The sequence below is a fragment of the Cylas formicarius genome, unplaced genomic scaffold (genome assembly GCF_029955315.1).
Source record: "Cylas formicarius isolate icCylForm1 unplaced genomic scaffold, icCylForm1.1 PGA_scaffold_25__1_contigs__length_1324815, whole genome shotgun sequence".
NCBI classification, from domain to species: Eukaryota; Metazoa; Arthropoda; class Insecta; order Coleoptera; family Brentidae; genus Cylas; species Cylas formicarius.
This window is the reverse complement of record NW_026844294.1, coordinates 1,099,810-1,120,900: the sequence shown is the minus strand read 5'-3', so window position 1 is coordinate 1,120,900 and position 21,091 is coordinate 1,099,810.

Here is a 21,091-nt window from a genome sequence, read left to right as displayed (position 1 = left end):
CAACGCATAGTCTATCTAGCATGAACATCGGCACTGGACTCGACCTGAACACTTACTTACAAGACTGTCCATTCGCAAGAGGAACGGAGAAAGGTGGTGAGGTAATTTTGAGTCCTAGCTCCTGAAGAAATTCCTAAGACTGACCAACAACGGTAACGTTAGCACCGGAATCAAGCATTCCTAAAATAGTTTTCCCTAATATGGTGATTTCAAGATAAGGGCGTCGATCTTTATCAGCATGAGGTATGACATAATCGAGTAATGCTCTATGATTGGCAAACAATGCAAAGAGCTGGAGGTACTATTATAACCGATTAGTTCCTCCTGTGATCGTTTCCCGCACGAGGTGAACATTCCGGGCACGTGCGAACGGTGACATTTTGTCTTTTACAGCGAAAACAATGCTTGTTGATAGGAGCAGAACAGTTACGAAACGAATGACCAGGTTGATTGCAGTTAAAGCAAACCATTGAGGAAGAAGTAGCTTGAACAACATCTAGGATATATTTACAGACAATTCATGAGTGGATGCTAACAAATATGCAAGTTCGGGTTCCACATAACTTTGGTTTAACCTACGAGTGGGAGGTCTATAGTGATCCGCACGAAACTTTTTAACCTCAAGTTTTAGACATTCAGCCTCAAGTTCATTAAGAGAGCTTACAATTGGGAGTTGCATAACGTAGAACAGAGCCAAATTCCTTAAAATGATATCAACCTGAGTTTCTTCTGAAACATTGCCATAACGGCTAAACATAGTACTCATGCAAGCGAGATAATCCACAATTGTTTCGTTGGGACCTTGTGTACGCGATAAAATTTCCTCAAATAAACGAGACTTATAATCTGGTGGTAAATAATGTGAAATAAGAAGTTGACGAAGTTCTCTCCAATTTTGACACCTTTTAATATCAGACCTATACCAAAGTAGTTCTTCTACACGCTCTAAAAATTGTGTTACTGACATACTCTTGGGGTCAAAAGAAAATTTGACATTCCATTTGTATACAGGCTGAGAACGACGCTGACACATGACATTGAGAGACGGACAAGGGAATTTCTGAGCTAACTCTAACCTACTAATTACCAAGTCTGACAGGGGTCACGGTTGCCAAGTCTAGAGAATCATATATACAAAAATCATTGGAATTCCTAGGAGATAATACAACGTATATTCCAGTCCATAGAGACCCTACGTCCTCAACAAAAAATAAATGTAATACATTAGTGAAAAAAATGAAAGGAAAAGGGTATATTGAAGAAGCCATCTCAAAAAAACTTATCACATATAACCGTGTATGCCCAAAGTACTATGGCTTACCGAAAGTCCATAAAGAGGACTGCCCACTGTGTCCCATAGTGTCCTGTGTCGGAGAATCTATACAGCCATTGGCATATTTCGTTGGTCAGATTTTGAGTGCCTCTTTCGCTGAATTGAATAAATTTAGAATTAGAAACACATTCGAATTTGCTGAACGTGTTAACGGTGTTCAAATACCTCAGGGCTTTGTGCTTGCTTCTTTTGATGTGGTGTCTCTTTTTACGAATATCACCCTAGAGTTAGTATTGGCAATTTTAGACGAGCATTTCAATTTGATTGAGCCCAATTGCAATATTCCAAAAAAACAGTTTATTGACATGGACCTATATAGTAACACTTTTTTCACCTTTAACAACGATTACTATCAACAAATTAAGGGTCTTCCGATGGGTGGTGCCACCTCCCTATTGATCGCGGAAATTGTGATGAATAAATTATTATATTTCGTTTGTAGATAAAGTTAACTATAAATTCCCACTTTTATGCCAATATGTGGATGATTTGTTTGTTGTATTTCCCGAAAATTCACTGATTTTAGATTTCGGCGATCATATTGAGATAGACGAGTGCAATTTCATTTTCTGCACGTGGGTGCTCTGGAAATTCTGTTCCATCCTCATCGCGATCTATATAATACTGAGATTCACTTTACACTAAGTCAAGCATCGAACCCAAGCCAAATTGTAGATGGTTCCACGGCCCAATTGACAATTATTTAGTTAATATATCATGTAATACTCAATCGTTCTCATTGTCATAATAGAATTTGTTAGTTTAATTGTTATAAATAAATGACAACGTAATGCCCGAATGCCATTTTAATTATTTACTGCCAAACAGGAAAAAGAAATAATAAAAGCATCTTTAATAAATGATTATAAATATATTTTTTAATAAATCGGTGGGGTATATTGAGGGCTGAGTGTCCCAATATCTCTACTTGGGTTTGTGTGGTTAGTTTAATATTTGGTATAATCTTGTAATATAACTTTTATGGCTTGATCGGAGTAAGTTTTAAAACATTTTTGTTCTGCCTTTGTACAAATCTATCCCAATTTTCTGCAGTATTGTAATGCATTAAGAGGGGCTCCGGTGGTGCTGTCGAATCCACTCTTTGTTATGTTTCTCACTAAACATTTACGAAATACTAAACGTAACAAGATTGCATTAAACCGCATATAAAAGAAACAATGAAAAAAGGAACTTATTCCAATAGATGCTCTAACTGACGTTCCTCTGCTACTTGACAATGTTACAGGCGCTCTACAAATTACCGAATGGTGTTTTGGAGAGCATTTGGTGTTATAGCTCAAATTTCGGCCTTTAAGTCAGCCAGAATGTTGGTTTGGTTTTGTACACTTTAGTTTTGAAGTGACCCGAAAGAAGAAAATCATACAATACATGGATTCCGTGAAATTTGATTCAGTCACTCTTTTACATCTTGTGTATAACGGTACAGTGCCTCATCTTGTTGAAATTATACGCGGTCACTAATCATCACTATTTCGCCATGATGTTTGAATAGAGAAAACCTAATTGAGGGATGACTTTCGTTCTTTAAGGGGTATAATATTTTTCAGCAGTGAGAGAAATGTGCTATAATGTTTTTAACAATTCAACCAAAGTATTAATTGTGTTAATTAAAGAAGACATTCGAGAAAAAGTTCGCTCATCTGAAAAAAGAATAAACTAAATAATGCATAACATACAATTTGGTGCTTAAAAATAACTTTAAGTTAGAAGTAACGAATCACTAGAGAGAATACAAATTTATCCTCTTAACACACAATAACGCGTTTTATCACAAACCGAAACTCAATTTTACGTACTCGACGCGCGTTTCGCCAGCCAAGTTGGCATCTTCAGGAGAAGATTGAAACATTTAGCTCATTTAAAATTTGGTAGAATAGAAAAATCAAGTATAGCCGAACATATGTTCAACAATAATCATAAGGTAGATATAAGTAATTTAAAATTAGTTAAACAGGTAAATAATAGTAGAAAATTAGATATTAATAGGTCGTTGTTTAACCCTACCCTAGATTTCGTATATGCATCTCTGTAAAGCCCAAGTCAGGATACAGGGTAAAAGAAATGAAACGTTCGCTGAAGAGCCTTATTTCTATTTATAGACATAATTGTCTGAAAATCGTGTGTGGTAGCGCATTTTCTGTGATGATTTCGCTGTGTTTGTAACTGGTCGTTTTTTATCGAAGTAAGTAAGTATTTAGCGGTATCTGGCGTTAGTAGTTATTATTCATTACTTGACCATCCCCCGTCCCCCGGGGGAGATTTTGTGATTGCTAATTTACAGATTCCCAAGCAACCGAAAAAAAAAATTAGTTTGACCATTCTACGAGAGATGTCGCCGCCCATTAAGAGCTCAGGTTTCGATCGCCAGATGTCACCCTTAATGGGGAGTAGGGGGTAGTTTATGCGTTAGTGCCTTTTTGTTTTGACTTATTTTTGCGTGAGGTAAAAAAAGCGACCGGTGTGTCGCGCGCGGTCGGGGGATTCGAACCTCGAACCCGTTTCGCGCGCTACGTTAGTCGAGCCTAGCCGAGCCTAGCCGACGACGATTTCGCGGCGGCGGAGACGATAAGAGAATTCAACTAATAAAAGGTCGTCGAGGTCGCTTAAAATATAATAATTTATTGACATTTTTTTTTTGCGGATTAAATAAAATGCAACAGGGAATAAGACGTTTAATGACACTAATATCGAACAAATTGTTTTATTAATCATATACAAAACCCCATCAGGATAGACACATATTAATAAATATATTCGAACGATATGCATATATAAATAGCATATATGGACATAAATAGATACACAAATAAACACAAATATAAACTACAATCATCTAAAGGAATCGTAACATATTAGTTTACCAACAGAAATATCTGCTTGGTATGTGGTCGATTAGTCAGTGATTTTCCCGCTGTCCTTTGAACCAACTAAATTTCGATGGCCCCAAGCTAGCGTGTACTCTGAGCCGGGTATAAGATGTCGTTTGTCATCCGCGTAAGACAACGCCACCTTATTTTTCAGTTCGACGTACATATCATGTAAATGTGAGCGAAACGAAGACATTTGGCGCAAGATTAGCGTGCCTTCCTCGTGGACAGCGCGCTTATAGTCGTCGAGACTAAGTTCGCGCTGGCTGACCGAGTCAGCAACGCCCTTGGCCTTTTTGGTCAACTCGTTGCCGTCCACATTTACGCAATAAGCTTTCGCTCCCGTACCCAAGAATTCCCACAACGGCCGTCCTGCGTACTCGTCCTTCATTTTACCAAGAACGGACTTGTTTACAGGAATGCCGTGTTGGTTGTTTTCCGAGTAATTAGAAGTATCGAATTTGTCCAAATTTTCTTTCATATCTTCGTAGAAATTTTCGCAAAAAATTTGGACAACGAGGCTGTCGGTATCGGTGTAGAGTAAGACGGCTTTGTCGCCGTACTTAGCCTTTAGATAGCCGTAAAAAAAGTCGTATATGAGAGTCTTGGATATGTCCAAAATGCAAAATCCGGCGTAAATAGGCTTATCATATACGACTTTAGTCCTTTCCATTTGGAGAGCGACTAGATTTTCGCTAAATATGGCGACATTTTTAAAATTAGGTCTGGCGATTAACGCTTCTGCCCCAACCTTTTCCCAATATTTTCCCAATGGGAAACGAGCCGCACGTCCACCCTTTTGTCCACATTTTCCATCGTTTTTCCAAACACACCGTTATTCATAAGTTTGAAAAAATCTTTTTCAAACTTATTTTTAGCTGTATTACGCATCGCCGTATTCAAGTCTATGTATTGTTTTAGCCAGGGAGATTGATCGAAAACAAGAACGCGATGGATGCGAACAAGCTTTAAACCGTTGCTTAAAGCCTGTTGCAGATTTCTATAATGCAATACATAATTACGTTTATTGTTTAAATTTGGAATAAGTTTTCTCATTTTGGTTTTCGCGATTGGCGAAACGATGGATTCCGGGCAAAAAGGCAGTTCGTTGTGTGCGTCATGCAGCACTTCCGGATAGTCCAAATCTACTTCGAAAATATAGCCCCTAGGTGAATCGTTGGGGATACGCGTATAAATTGGTAGCGTCCAAGTACATGACGTAAGAGGTAGGTTTGGAAGGGTCGTAATTAGGTAAAAATTTATTATTAGCCGCGGCCTTTCTCACACTACACTGACTGACTCCTCCGCGGATACCGTGCTTCAAGAAGTGTATCATGTCCACGTCGGTCAACAGGTCCAGTTCGACCTTTGTCGCCTTAAGGGCGCTCGTCCATGATAGACCCGGTGTCGTATAAAACTGACTCGGGTCCAGACCGTACGTTTTCAGACACACCTCTCTGAAGTTTTCAAAAATATCGGCTAAAAGTAAAACGTCGGATTTTAAATAAATATCTGAATATTCGCCTAAAGTTTTACATTTGAACAAATTCCACACAGTCCAGGCACGCTTGTAATCCTCCCTGGTTATGTTGTTCTTTCGCATGGAGTCATAAAAGTCCTCGTGCGATGGCAGTTTGCTTTCGTCTAATTTTGAAAAAGAATCTAGATACGTATATGGAAAAACGCCCTTCTGTCGAATAAGTTGAAATTCTTGTTCATTTTTAAAAAATTTGTTGACTTCCCGACACTGACTATCGTTCAAATTTCGACTCAATCTGTCCAAACTGGATGCCATAAATTGAAATGAATCTAAAAATCTGAGTTTTAAAAATACCCTTTTCCCTTTGCCTCCTTTCTCCGACTCAATGTTATCGACTAGGACATGTTTCGTAAAGGAAATGTAACGTTCGTTCCAGCAGTACACACAGATATTTCTAAACTGATCAAATGACATGTCCAACATACAGTGATCGTTATATATATGCTTTAAACTCATCATGTCTTGCTTGAATAAAATCAGAAGGTTGGCGTTTTCCCTGATAAGTCGCTTGAGTATAGAAGAATATCCTTGAAAAATAAAGAAACAATCGGTGTTTTTATGCCTACCGTGAGTGAAATAATCTCTAATGACACTTTGGTCGTGACAAGGAATATCATCAAATATTATAACAGAATTGGGTTTAATTTCCTGAGGAGAAACGATATTCTCATCGATCTCAAACTCAAAAAAGCTAATCTCTTGTAAAGGCTTTAGCAGTTCTCTCAAATACACGTATTTTGGCTGTTGCAGGGATTTGGAATATAAGTAAACGTTTTCAAATCTAATTCCATTAGGATGTTCGAGCAATGATAACATGACGTTGGTTTTACCCGAATTTGAGGGTCCTACAATTAGTGCCCTCTTGCAACTACCTCCAAAGAGATCGCCGTGCTTTTGAAAAAAAAGTATTTATAGCATAATTCCTAAATATTTAAACAGTATTTCCCAACACTCTCATGATTGTACATCGAAACAGGGCGAAAGGTTCAGGATTGGTAAATAAACTTATAAACAAACTTCCTATCGAACTGCATATTCCTGGTTACCAATTCTGCAGACCGGGTACTCATTTACAAAAGAGAATAAATAGAGGTGATCCAGGTATAAATCCCTTAGACGCTGCTTGTAAAGAGACACGAAGCAGACAAGATCTTATAAGATAAAGCTTGGCAGAGGGTTAAAGCAAAGAACTCTTCGTTTGGAGAAAAAACAGCCGCTTTAGGCATAACAGGTGTAATGAAAGGAAAGCAAAAATTGGGAATGGGTGTTAAAAAAGCAAGCAAAATGAAAGCGAGCAAAAAAAAAGCGTATTATAAAAACACCTAATTAAATTGGTGGATTTTTACCTCTTTTACTACCGATATTGGGAGCACTTGGCGCGCTAGGCGGAGGAGCTGCAGGTATCGCGAAAGCAGTAAACGATGCTAAAGCGGCCAAAGAGCAGTTGGCAGAACAAGAACGTCATAACAGAGCCATCGAAGCCCAAGGCAAAGGACTATACGTAAAACCGTTTAAAAACAGTAGAAGTGAAGGAAAAGGTCTTTGTATTAAACCATATAAGGGCGGTGTTGTGTCGAAGGAGAAAAATACCCAAAAGAGAAAAAAAAAAGTCCAAATAAATTTACCTCGAAGAGCTTTGACAAATTTCGATCTGGAAAAATATGCAAAAATACTAGAAATTCCGCATTTCAGGGGCGTTTTTATGCGTGATAATTTACCGCGAAAAATTAAAATTGAAGAATGCGGAATTGTTAACTTGGATAGTGAGAAAAACCAGGGAACTCATTAGGTTAGCTACATAAAGGACAAAACTAAGGCTTTCTACTTTGATGGTTACGGAAATTTGAAACCGCCTGTAGAATTAGTTAAATATCTTAATTCTAACGGAAATGTTAGCATATATTACACTTATGAAACCAAACAAAAGTCCAGTTCTTACAATTGCGGACATCTGTCACTAAAATTTCTATATAATAACATGCGGTTAAAGTGAAACGTCAGTGATTAATTTAGATTCGTAATGTCCACTACGATTTCCATAAGTGGGAAAACTTCTATATTATCCGCCGATTTCAATCCGCCAATTTATTTAGATGATGATAAGGAATACTTTTTGGAACTAGCAGATTTCGAGACGTACATGAGCATACCAAATATTGAACCCGGTAATAACAAATTACATATAGGAGAGAAAGTTATAACTATTCCAGAGGGAACGTACGATTTAACAGATATCGAGAAATACGTCAAAAACCAAGTGAAAAAGATATTTAAAGAGAAGGTCGATTTTATTCTGGAATCAAATTCGAACACTTTAAAGAGTTCAATTTTTTGTTCTAAACGAATTGACTTTTCCTCGAATGGTTCCATAGGTCAACTGCTTGGATTTAAAAAGCGAGTAGTTGAAGCATCCACTACAGAACAGTCGGATGAAGTAGTAAATATTAATAAAGTCAATGCTATTTGCGTCGATTGTAATATATGTGTTGGCTCATACAGTAATGGTAAACCGGTTCACATAATACATCAGTTTTTCCCGGCTGTAGCTCCTGGGTATAAAATAGTCGAGTCGCCCCTACCTATACTTTATTTTCCAATCAGTGTTAAGACAATTAATAATATCACTATAAAAATCATCGACCAAGACGGAGATCTTATTAATTTTAGAAACGAAACGATAACAGTGAGGTTGCATTTAAAAAGCAATAATGGTTACCAGATATAACAGGACTTTTATAAGAGAACCATCAGTGGTTACAGTACAATCACAAAAAGAATACTATAAAAAGAGAAATATCGTTTGCAAATCCAGTGCCATTAGAAACGGCCAACGTTTAACACGTACAAACCGCACCTTTTTGAAATCATTGAGATTCCAAGTGCTCTTAAAATGACAATTTTAGATGTTAACGAAAAACTCTATATCGACAACTCCATCGTAAGTTCAGAGTTTCATACTTATCAACCATTCGTGTCTTCAAAATTCGACTATAACGACGAAATACGCATACCAATTCAGGAACTAGATTCCTTCACTTTACCCTGTGAAAGTGTGTTGTACATCGAGGGGGTCCTTACTAATGAAGATGACAAGTACACTGGAAAATTAAGGTTTATTAACAATGGAATTGCTTTTCTCTTTAGAGAGATCCGGTACGAACTTAATGGCGTCACCTTGGACGCAGTCAGGAACGTTGGTTTGGCATCAACATTAAAAGCATATATTTCCTATAATACCAACGAAAGTATAAAACTTCAAAATGCAGGATGGTTTCCCAATCGAAATGCAAGTGACAGAATTATGGTCGACGATCACGGAAAATTTAACATCTCTATTCCGTTGAAAATGCTATCAGGATTCTTCGAAGATTATCAAAAAATTGTATTGAATATGAAGCAAGAGTTAGTTTTAATACGAGCCAGCAACGATTTAGATGCGGTCCTTTTTTTAGACGACAATGAACCAAAAACCACAACTCCCGAAATACCTAAAGTTTCGCTTAAAAAGATATATTGGAAAATCCCAAAAATAATGACAAATATTGCAGAAGAACTTGTTTTAACGAAAATCATGGAGTCTAATAAAGAGATAACAATCGGTTTCAGATCTTGGGAAATTATTGAATATTCATATCTGCCTAAAACCACAACTCACACGTGGCCCGTGAAAACAACAAATAAACTAGAAACTCCGCGTCATATCATTATCGCCTTCCACGAAAATAGGAAAGGTCGAGTAGAAAAGGATATGAGTCAATTTGATGAAGTCGATTTAACTAATATAAAAGTATTTTTAAATTCGGAACGATATCCGTACCATGATTTAAACCTAAATTTTAAAGAAAACAAGTATTCGACTCTGTATGATATGTTTGCTAATTTTAGACACTCTTATTACGGGACGTCCAATGAGCCAATTTTCACACCGCAGCATTTCAAAGAAAAATGTCCCATTACACACATCGGTTGTTCTCATCAAAGAGAGTCTCTACAAACTGGTTCCGTGGTAATGCGAATTGAATTTGAAACTAGCCCTAATATCAAGAAGGATACATCGGTTTATTGTCTCCTTTTACATGACAAAGTATTTAGTTACAATCCGCTAACTAAAATAGTAAAACAAATGTAACGGATTTTAAAAACCCGATTCGCAGATGTTCAAAAAATTTGCCGTAAATATCAGGCGAAACAGTACATTTTTGACAGTTGTCATCATGCGGATCGTGGCACTAGATATACAAGGGTTTAATCTGAAGGACGGTGAAGGTTTCGTCGCTAAAGAAATTGCAATTTACGACGGAAATCAAATGGCCCACTACATAATGAAGCCGCCGAGAGATTTTTGAACGTTGACTGATGCTGATAAGCGAAGCGTACGTTGGCTCGAGCGTTTTCACCACGGATTAAAATATAGTACAGGTCTTATAGACTATAACTTTATCGACGAATTGGTTAGGCGTTTGGTTGAAACCGCGGACATTATATACCTCAGAGGGCAACGGAAAATTGATTTTTTGACTTCGAAGATCCAACAACTACAGCTACACCTTCCTTTGATTGTTAATATCGAAAAATTCGACGACAGTTGGCTGATACCGCTCAAATTTGAATTGGATCGACCTCAGTGCACCTTTCATATGAATGGTGGATTACGCATGTGTGCCTTACGAAACTCTGTATTATTATTCAATTGGTTATATGCTAAAATTCCTATATGAAAATGACAATAAAAAGATGTGCTTTCAAAATTTGCAATTTTATTTTGAGCGGCAACATATAAAACAGACTAACGCAAAGCGAGCAAATCAAAATTAATTCTCAAGTGTTAAGTGATGAATCGCCCCATAAGCAACGTCGATGAGCTTCCCGCGGAATACCTAATCAAATACGTGAAATCCTACGACTTGCTGGCTATGTGGCATAGGTTATCCGACAAGCAGAAAAACAATTTCGACCTGCAGACTCATTTGCCTTGTTTTATTCACTATAATCGATCGGATAGTAGAACTCATATCGACGGATCCGTGCCTCCACAAAATAAATGTCCGCTTTGTTTGAGTGTTATAAAAAGTAGTTCGTTGATTTAAATCGCCTGAATATAGTGAGAAACATGGCTTTGTTAAGTGCTCAATATGTTTTATTAACAGCGGTAGTGCAAAATATGTTCTACTTAAATAAACCCAATGGGATTATCGAAGCGTACGTTTGTTTTAAAAATAACAATATCAGTGGCGTTTGGCCGGAAGAATGGAGTCAGCTGTGTAACGATAAGCTACACATTTTTGGAGCAAGGTTACCAAACGTTACCGCTCAGTATCTAAATTACAAAGTCCGTTTGGTTTTCTTTGATCGCAGTTTCGGCGACCACGGCGAATGGCAAACGATTGCTTTCAATAATAGCAGCTATCGCAGTGATAAGGAGGAAAATTTTGGGACAGACCTCCAAAAGGTTTTGATTCTACTGTATGTAGTGACGGGTGCTTGTTTCCTATTACTATCAAAGTCCTTATACAAGTTGACAAAAATTCATTGCTCCGCCCATCTTCGCAAGTAGGGGATATGTGGATGTATAAATTGTTCGCATATATTCCAAAACTCTTAAATCGACTATGACTCAAAAAGTGTACTTAACGCAGCCAAAAAAAAAAATTAAAATGGCCACTGATGTTAGGATTGACGAAAATATGCTGTTTTAAATTTACAACACTGGCGTTCGTTTCACCAGCAGGGACGACCATACGGATTTTCAACTAGAAGAGTTCTTGGATTTTCTCAATTTTCTGAACGAAGAAGTAGGAGAACATCTAAAGTGGAACGACGTTTCAGCACACATCGGTGACGACATAGAGGTGATGTATTGGAACGAAGAAGAGCTTTGTGATTTGAGGCTATTAAAAAATGGACGGTCGCAAATGTTTCTGGAAAGAGAAGATATTGAAAAAATTATGTCAAAAAGGCACAGTCTTTTTAAAGCTATGAATTCATACCGAGATGTAAATATACATACATAACCGAGATGTAAATATATATAATCAATAAATAATTTTATTAGTAACACGTATTTGGTTTATGTCATTTTTCATTTAATTCCTAAACATATACTGCTCTATAATTTGTTTCTGTCTGACCGCAAAACAACATACACCACCAACTTACTTTAAGTCAAAAAAGGGACCTGGCTAACTCAATTTGCCATTTGTTAGCGATATTTCATATAAATGTCACATCATAAATTTTATCCGTGCACATTTATTTAATTTAATTATATTTTATGCGGAACCAGAACAATGCAATTTCGCACAAAGTAGCTAACCTCGGGGTCACACTTTATGAATTTAAACAAAATTTCATCACATTAGCAAATATGGAATATAAATGCTTTATTTACGTATAATGTTTTTTATCGTTATCAGATACATTGTAAGTTAATAAAAATGTGTTTATTGAATTCGCGCATTTCTAATATTTCCCTGATTAACAAATTTAAACATATCGGATGTCAATACTACCTCGACGGCCTTTTATTAGTTGAATTCTCTTATCGTCGCCGCCGCCGCGAAATCGTCGTCGGCTAGGCTCGGCTAGGCTCGACTAACGTAGCGCGCGAAACGGGTTCGAGGTTCGAATCCCCCGACCGCGCGCGACACACCGGTCGCTTTTTTCACCTCGCACAAAAATACGTCAAAACAAAAAGGCACTAACGCAAAAACTACCCCTAGCGGGGCGAAATTGCCAAAAAGGCACTAACGCGAAAACTACCCCCTACTCCCCATTAAGGGTGACATCTGGCGATCGAAACCTGAGCTCTTAATGGGCGGCGACATCTCTCGTAGAATGGTCAAACTAATTTTTTTTTTCGGTTGCTTGGGAATCTGTAAATTTGCAATCACAAAATCTCCCCCGGGGGACGGGGGATGGTCAAGTAATGAATAATAACTACTAACGCCAATATAATTTATTATAGTGGCTCTAAAAATAAAATGTTAAATGTTATAAGACAATTTGGTCTTACACCAATTACAACTAATGGTGCAATTTTTGCGTGATTTTTTTTTGTGAAAGAATAAAGGTAATTACTTCAAATTTAAAGTAACACTTGGCACTTTTTCTCGCAGCAGTGATGCGATTCTACATTTTTAAATGGCAATAATGTGAAAACTATAAACAATTTCGAATAGTAACGTTTTGGAATTGGGGGATGAATAAAGGCTTCAATAATTTTTTAAATGAAAGCGAAAATTTATTAACTTCCGTAGGATGTCCATTAAGTGAAGAAGTTGGTATAGGTGAATGAAGAAGTTCAAATGTTGATAACTAGCATAATTTAAAAGCAACACCCTGTTTTTTATTTTGGTACCGGATTTTTCAAATAGAATATAATAGGGTTATTAAGATATTTAAGTAAGTTAAGATATTTTGTATTTTATGAAATATAACAAGAGAAGTGAATATTTAAATTCAACATGTACTTTCTCTATGTCTTAAACCAATTTTGAAGTCTACTAAATAAATGAAAAGCAAAATACTAAATTACTCACTACTACAAATTTAAAACTGTAATAACCATATCATCGGAACATTAAATATTATTTGCTTCATAAAAAAATCTATTAAAAATTGTTCATGCAAAAGAAAATAACTTTTCGGAAAAATGAAGGAAATTTTTAATTCTATATAGTGCGGTCAGGTGTGGTCATATGGGAAAAATGTTTATTGATTGCATATTCTATAGCCATTTTAGGTGAGTTTAAGTTAAATAGTATCCAAGGTTGGTCATAAAAATATAAAATTTTCACTGAATTTTTTTTTCCAAATCTCATTAGGGAAAGTATTTTCGAATTAAAAAAAAAAACAATAATATAAAACAATATAATTTTAATACTTTTAGCATTTTTTACATTGGGGAAACTATGCCGTATTGGAAAAATTTTCCATACACTCTTATAAACTATGAAATTTTTGGCAGGGAATTATACATAATATACAGTAGCTTTGTCATTTGATACGGAATATTTGGGCTAGAGTATTTGATATTAAGAAATATAAGATGTAATGTTAACAGGTTATTAGAGGTTTACAAAATTATATTCTAAAATTTCTGGGTGTGGTACATAGTTTTAAACTAAATTTGCAGGAGCATCTAGATATTGATCGCTGTATGTCAGATTTTAGTTAATTTGTTATAAAAAATTCTGAAACCATCTGGTTTTAATTTTTTACGTGTATTTTTTTTCAAAATATTGAAAAATATTGAAAAATGTTTCAGATGAACAACTGGAGAACAAAAGTGATTTTGGGCATGGTCATGACAACCGATAAAAAGTTATTAGATCTTCCAAAATATGGAACTACAAACATCGTACGAAAGAAAGAAAGTTATTGGGAGTTGGGAGTTGAAAAATCTCAAAAATGGTTAACAGATAATGCACTACGTGAGGAAAAACTGGAACAGTGGACAATTGGACGGCACTGGTTATCAATGTCGAAGTATTGAAGGGAGGAGTAATGCACAGGAAAAGAACCATGAGGAAACAGGAAAAGGAAAGACTGAGAAACAGACAGAGACAGAATTTAGAGAAAAAAACACAGGAAACGAAAATAGCCATCGAACTGAAAACACGGATATTACATATGAAGTGGACAAGGAACCTTAGTAGCAATAGCATCAAAGAACACCCCAACAGAAAGTGTATTAATTGAATTAAAGACGCCAGAATATGGCGCCGGTGTTACCTCAGATGATAAGGAACAAGTAAAAATAAAAAGGAATTATAAAAAATCAAAATTAAGAGATCACGAAGAAGAATATACTGGAATAGTACGTAACAAAAATTAGCAAGGGCAGGGGGAACAATTTACAGAAAGAAAAGAAATTCTAAAAAAAGACGGACAAGGAGAAAAATGGGTAATATAATTAAAAGGAAAACACAAAAAGGGATTAAGGAATCAAAAGGGTCTAACAATCAGAAAGATTACTATAACAGCGAGTCATCATTGACAGACATGTCAGAGGAATCGGAATACATTCCTGATACAACAGATACAGAAAATGATGATAATTTCATTAAAAGTACATTTTTGAAGACTTCAAGAGAGAAAGGTAATGTCCAATTAAATAGTTCTGATTTACCATCGATTTCCACGAGTTCATATAAACCGAATAGCAATACAGATCGAACTATTGTCAATTTCGGCAAATTTGTAGCGACGGAGTCAAAAATAGAAAACAATACAAACAGTAGGCCGTGGACAAAAAAAATACATGTCCATATTGCTTCAGAGATGTAACGCATTTTTCTCAAGACATTTTAAGAAGACACAGGAAAGAAGGAGCCGTAAAAGAACTATCCTCAATAAATTTAAAGAGTCCGAAGAGAAAACAGCTTATTAATGCTATATGACGGCAGGGAAATTTTGTCTCAAACACAAAGACGAATATCGTTCGTCCCGTCAGAAGACCAAAAGCGCAATACAATAATGACATAGAAGTTAATTCTGAGGAATTAAAAGAGAGATACGTTATTTGTCAGAGTTGTTTGGGATATTTTAGCAGAAATTATCTGATACGACACAGAAAAAAATGTGCAATGAGAAATGATGTTTCAAAATTAAGTAGAGAACAACATTTATCACAGGCCCAGATGTTTGCCATTTGTACGAAAGGTGATGGTGAATTTTATGAATCGTTAAGAATAAAAAGAGAGGTATTTCCATTTATGAGAAATGATGAGATATCTAAAACTGCCATAGAAGATCCTCTTATATATTTTTACGCTGAAAGTTTACTTCGCAAACACAAGCGGATTCAAATAAAAAATGTTATCTCCAACAAGATGAGAGAATTGGGGCGTTTGCTTTTAATTATTAGATCGGTAACAGGAACAAACACATTTTTTGATGCAATGAAACCAGAAATGTTTGACAATTTTGTGACGGCCACCAGGGTAATCAGCGGCTATGTTTTAAAGCGGGTAGTTTAGCCCTTCATATGGGAACATCTTTGAAACAAGTGTGTGACATAGCGACAAAGTTAGTTATAAAGAAAAGCAATGTGTTATCTTATGACAATCAAGAAAGCACTTTGAAGGAGATAAAATGGCTCAGAAATTTAATACAAAATCACTGGAACTCTGAAATTTCAAGTTTAGCTTTAAAAAATTTAAATGAAAAGAGGCATGAGAAACCTACTTTCTTGCCTTTAACAAGCGATGTTATTAAATTTCATAAATATGTGAAGGAAGAAGCTAATGATGCTAAAAATACTTTGTTACGAGAAAACAAACAGAAGTTCGAATATAAGCTTTATCTGAATGCGTTTTGGCTTGGACTTTGTTACTAAATCGAAAAAGAATCGGTGAAATACAATACTTAACAGTAGATAGGTATAATCACTCAATACTCAGGAAGAATTTTTATGAACCCTTTCAACAGTCGAACGAAAATTGACAAGTGCGTTTAAAAGAGTGATAACACCGGGGAAAGGCAGTAAACCAGTGCCCATTTTGTTTTCAAAAGATATGCAAAATTCTATAGAATTATTATTACGTCTTAGAATTTTAAATATTTCTCAGGAAAATCAATATTTATTTGCAAATCCAAATACAGATGCAAGTGCTTTAAGTGGATATCATACAGTTCGAAAACTAGCTGAAAGATCAGGAGTTGTTGACAAAACATTATTTACATCCAACCGTTTGCGAAAACAAATAGCTACCATTCTCCAAGTGCTAAATATTACGGAAACTGAGTTCGAGCAGATTGCAAAGTTTATGGGACATACCAAAGACACACACGCAAGCTTTTATCGGTAAGCACTAAATTTGTTGCATACATATCTTCTGGATTTCTCATGGGTCGGATGTTGACTGTCTCGCTGACGTTTCTTCAGAGCGCCATCTGAAACTGATTTGATGAGTGCTCTGCTTGCACCTTAAATACCTGCCTGAAAGACAGGTTGAAACCTGTGTTGCGGTTAGGTTATTGGAGTGTTTCATTATTTCGTTAGACTCACTTGGATAAAAAAGTGTTATATTTTGATTAGTTTTGCTATTTTTTGGTCTTTTCGAATAAAATCTGGTGTCCTATTTCGTAGCGTTGTTCAGTAATAGTTGATTTAGTTATTTGTCGGTGTTGGTGTTTGACTGATCTCTGGTTTTCCATTAGTCTGGTTGATATTTTTCGACCTAACAATATAAACCGCGCCATAGATTTCTAGCTGCCTTTCATTGGGGATTTGGGGATCGTACCTCCCCATACCACTCGCCCCTCCCCGGTAGGTATTTAATGTGCATGCAGAGCCATCACCAAATCAATTTCAGACAGCGCTCTGAAGAAGCCAGCAGCAATTTTGACGAAACGTCAGCGAGACAGAGTCAACGCCCGACTCAGGAGAAATCCACAAAATGTATACCCACAAATTCCACAGCCTGCGGAAGTATCTTTTTAAAAAATTACTTATAGCTAATTGCATCGCCTCGTTATAATTTGGTTAAGTTAATCGGTAGTTAAATATTATATTATACTATTATTATATTATGACATTAACACTGGATGCTAGGAATTCATATAGACATACAAACGCTCCTCATGGAGCCCTTTCTACGTATTATTATCATTTTGTGTAGCCCACTTTACGTTGTTGAGCCCGTACTCGTGCTCAACAGCGTCATATGTATGTATAACAAAATTGTATAACGACTAGTAATAGATCACAAATTTATTTTCTAAGGCTTCCCCAAGATATATACCAAACTGTAAAAGTGTCGAAATTACTAATAGCCATTAATAGTGGAAAAGGTCACAAATATAAAGGAAAATCGTTAGAAGAAATAGAGATATCAGAAGTTTCAGATTCCGACATAGGTAATGTTGTAATGATAATTATAAATAATAATAATAATTATATTATTTTAAGCTGAACCTACTCAAACACTCGAAAGAGAAGACACATGTGAAGAAAGTGCAACAAACTTTGATACGGACTCTGGAAAAAATGGTACGTTATTGTGTAGCAACGAACATATCATGGAATATTTTCATTATCTATTACGTCTGGGTTATTCGAAAATAAAATTACATTCTTGCTGATGAATCACATTTTTTATAGAAATTTTTATCAATGTCATTCGTATTATCTATGTACATAGTACATAGTAATTTTTATATTTGAATAGTTCTTCTGTTGTTATTACCCAACTAACAAGTACAATATTTACATTTAGTACTAAGTAACCACACCAACGTGTCGATCAAGAAGAAATCTGCGCTGGCAAAAATAAAAGAAATTGGTAAGTAATCAGGTTAAATAAAAACATAATTGTATGACAACTGTTTCGAACACACCATGGTTTTACACAGGTGTTTGATAAAAACACAGTCTTGTCGAAACAGTATTAACATTATTATTAATTACATCAATTAAATTATTTAAATTAATTAAATTAACTAAATTATTTAAATTAATTAAATTAATGAAATTAAAATAATTAAATTAATTTAAAAAAATGAAAATCGTGTGTTATTATTAAACTCGCAAAATGAATTTTCACAAAGAAATATTTCCCTAATCATTATGCTGCACGCACGCGATTCCTAGTGAGCCAGTGAGGTAGCAAAGCGAAAAACATTCTTTAAAAAACCTTTACTAAATCATCAATGAAATGAAAAATCTCAGCGGCTCTTAGACTAGGTATTATTTCTTTTATGATGCGCGAACTATCGATAATTTTTTTGCTTTTTCTGTTTCTGTTTCTCAAGATAAAACAAGCAAGAAAAAAAAACGAAGTGTATAGAAAAGAATGTTGGATGGGCCCAAAAACAAAAAGAGATGATAAGAACTGCTTTCGAAGAACATATTAAGTCTAAGAAAGCGCCCAGAAAACATGAAGTGCAAGAATTTATGAGGAAACAATCTAAGCAATTTGAAAATAAAAAGTGGATACAAATTAAGTCATACCTATACAATTGCTACAAATAGGCAGTCACTGGATGACTGTCAACTTAAAAAGGCGACAAACTAATTCACATGGAATATTTCATTTTGATATTTTAGAAATAAAGTTTTTTCGAGATATTTGTTTTGTTTATTACATCACTCCTCTAATTTCATCTTTTTTCACCTGTTAGAGCACTTAAGTAGGACATGGAGTTATGGAGTTATTATGGTTAATTCAAAACATGGTACAATCTTAATCAAATTGCTTTTTAAATTTTCTAATTAAATTAAGGAAGTCAGCGATTAGGCAGAATTTATTAAAATTAATCACAAAGTGCGAATACTACGTACTTAGTATATTTTAGTTTTGGCGGCTTTTTGTAAAATGCCTAGGCAGAAAAGGGATAAATTTGCATTATGTCTACGACATTTATATTAACGAAGTAGATAATAAGGCAGATTGTATTAAAATTAATAGGCTAAATAAGGTGCGAATGCTATGCACTGAGTATGTTTTAGGAGGGGCTTTAAAACATTCAAAAAGCGAATACTGTATACTGTATATTACCGGCAAAAAGGCTAAACAAGATGCGAATATTATGTATTTTGTATATTTAGAAGGGCTAAAGAAGATGCAAATAATATCTACTCCGTATATTTAGTGCGGGCTTAGCAAGATCCGAAAAGTATGTATTATATAAGGCGCCCTCTATAGGTGCATGCTTTGAACTATTTCAACGTTTTCCTATGAATATACGCGTAGCTGATGAGCCCCCGAAATATTTAGGTGGGACGATGGCAACAGCCAATGAAATCAAATGGTGAGAATATACGCCCGGGCTCGATAACGTCTCAAGGGGCTACGCAAGGTATATATATATATATATATATATATATATATATATATATATATATATATATATATATATATATATATATATATATATATATATATATATATATATATATATATATATATATATATATATATATATATATATATATATATATATATATATATATATATATATATATATATATATATATATATATATATATATATATATATATATATATATATATATATATAACCAACTAACCAAAACTATCTTTAATACTTTTGGAAGAGAAAAGTTCTGAGCTAGTAACCTGATTATATATATATATATATATATATATATATATATATATATATATATATATATAAAATAGAATTTAGAACGGTTCTAGAGAGAAAATCGGGAACTACATGATCTTTACCACGACGATGTTCTAAAGTAAAGTTGTAGTCCTGCAAATGAAGTGACCATCGAGCTAAACGACCGGTAGGTGACTGCAAACGATTCAACCACAACAAGGAATAGTGATCAGTAATAACTTTAAATAACTTTTCGCGTTCTGTAGTACTATAATTTCTTTCCTGAGTAGTAAGAGTCTTAGAAAGATAACATATTACTCTTTCAGTGCCATCGAAATCTTGAGTCAATACACCACCTTTACCAAAAGCGCTAGCATCACACTGCAAAGTAAACGGTAGGGAAAAATCCGGGCAAGTAAGAATAGGGCTACAAACCAAGTATTGCTTTAGACTGTCAAAGGATTTTTGGCACTCGTCAGACGAAACAAAGGAGCGAACTGAAATTTGGAACAAAGCGAGGATACCAGCTACACATTCCTATGAAACTGCGAATCTGAGTAACACTAGTCGGAGCAGGTATATTAAGTATTGCAATTACTTTTTCGGGATCTACGTGGAGTCCATTACGATCTACAATATAAGCTAAATATTTAAGATGCGGTCTACAAAACTGACATTTCTCGCGAGACTGTAAGACCAGATACTAGAAGACGATCAAAAACCTTACCAATAATACTCAAATGCGACTCAAAATCTGAAGATATAATAATTATATCATCCAAATAGACGAAAACATTGGGTTGAAGGTCAACTCCTAACACTTCTTCCATCAACCTTTGGAAGGTTGCCGGGGCAATAGTTAGTCCGAATGGTATTCTTTTAAAATGAAAAAGTTCACGACCGGGGACCGTGAAAACGCAATATTCTCGACTGCTTTCCTTAATTGGTACTTACCAAAAAGCAGATTTAAGATCAAGGGAACTTTAGTACTTTGAAACACCGAGGCTATCAAGTATGGAGGCGACATAAGGAATAGGATATGCATCCTTTTTTGTAACGGCGTTCAAACGCCTGAAGTTAACACAAAACCCGTGAGTTCCATCTTTTTTCGGAACCATTAATATCGGGGAAGACCAAGCGCTTTTCGATGGTTCGATAACATCAGCTTCTAGCATTTTTATCAGTTCTTCGATTATTAGCTTTTGTTTAACTGGGGAGACAGGATTTTTAATGCTGTTTAATAGGCGAACCTTCAGCA